This window comes from Octopus bimaculoides, chromosome 16 (assembly GCF_001194135.2).
Source record: "Octopus bimaculoides isolate UCB-OBI-ISO-001 chromosome 16, ASM119413v2, whole genome shotgun sequence".
Taxonomy (NCBI): Eukaryota; Metazoa; Mollusca; class Cephalopoda; order Octopoda; family Octopodidae; genus Octopus; species Octopus bimaculoides.
The window spans coordinates 22,954,221-22,955,624 of NC_068996.1; the positions used below are offsets into that span (position 1 = coordinate 22,954,221).

Here is a 1,404-nt window from a genome sequence, read left to right on the forward strand (position 1 = left end):
CCTGACTGGCCTTCGTGCGAGTGACACGTAAAAGCACCCACTACACTCTCTGAGTGGTTGGCGTTAGGAAGGGCATCAGCTGTACAAACTCTGCCAAATCAGATTGGAGCCTGGTGTAGCCATCTGGTTTCACCAGTCCTCAGTCAAATCGTCCAACCCATGCTAGCATGGAAAGCGGACGTTAAACGACAACAACGACGACGATGAAAGAACAAAAACAAATTCAGATTTAGCCTACTTACAATAGAGATTGCATTAATAAACTAATCTAACTTATTGGATTGAAAGTATTCTGGATTACATCCTGCAATGTGTTCTGTTCCTCTTATTTCACAACATGGTTGCACAACGATCATAAGTAAGTAGTTATTGAATGGACTTTTCTTTCTGAAATGAAATGAAAAAAAAAAGAAGCAAGATAAGATATAGCAATACAATAGGCATGGCTGTATTTTTAAGAAGCAGGTGTCTTCTATTATAGCTCCAAACCAACAAGTGCATTGTGTGGAAATTTAATAGATGGAAATAGTGCAAAACGTGGAGTAGATTGTCAACTTTTGATATAACAAGCATACGGATTCGCTCTACCCAATGATTGTTTGAGTTCTGTATTACATAATGTTTGTACTATGCAGAAGATATGTTTCACCTTCTTTATAACTAACATTACTAGTGTGTCTTACTCCATAGCATCTTTAAGTATATACACAAATACATCTTTTAACTTTTACTTGCTTCAATCATTTTAGACTGTATCTATGCTAGAGCTTTGCTTTGAAGAATTTTAGTCAAAAAAATTGACTTCCCCCCCAGTATATTTTCTTTTCTATCAGTCTATTTTTACTGAAGTACCAAGTTGTCAAGTGGTGGCGGTGGTGGTGGTGGGACAAACACAAACCACAAATACACACGCATCCATTTGTGTGTGTGTGTGTGTGTGTGTATATATATATATATATATATATATACTATGGTCTTTCAGTTTCTGTCTATCAAATGCATTCACAAGGCTTTGGTCAGTCTAAAACTATAGTAGAAGACACTTGCTTCTAGTGGACTACCCAGGACCATGTGATATTATCATCGTCGTTTAACGTCCGCTTTCCATGCTAGCATGGGTTGGACGATTTGACTGAAGACTGGTGAAAACCAGATGGCTATACCAGGCTCCAATCTGATTTGTCAGTTTCTACAGCTGGATGCCCTTCCTAACGCCAACCACTCAGAGTGTAGTGGGTGCTTTTACGTGTCACCCGCACGAAGGCCAGTCAGGCGGTACTGGCAATGGCCACGCTCAAGATGGTGTATTTTATGTGCCACCCGCACAAGAGCCAGTCCAGGGGCACTGGCAACGGCCACGCTCAAAATGGTGTATTTTATGTGCCACCCGCACAAGAGCCAGTC

The 1,404-nt window shown here is 40.5% G+C and overlaps 1 protein-coding gene across 2 annotated transcripts in view; it reads right to left on the bottom strand.

Moving 5' to 3' along the window:
- The window catches only part of LOC106870551 (protein orai-2), a 52,384-nt gene that overhangs the window by 44,087 nt on the left and 6,893 nt on the right, over positions 1–1,404 (bottom strand). For both annotated transcript variants that reach the window (XM_014916861.2, XM_014916786.2), the window contains one exon: positions 243–387. The gene's annotated coding sequence lies outside the window, so the exon portion shown is untranslated. The remainder of the gene's footprint in view (positions 1–242; positions 388–1,404) is intronic.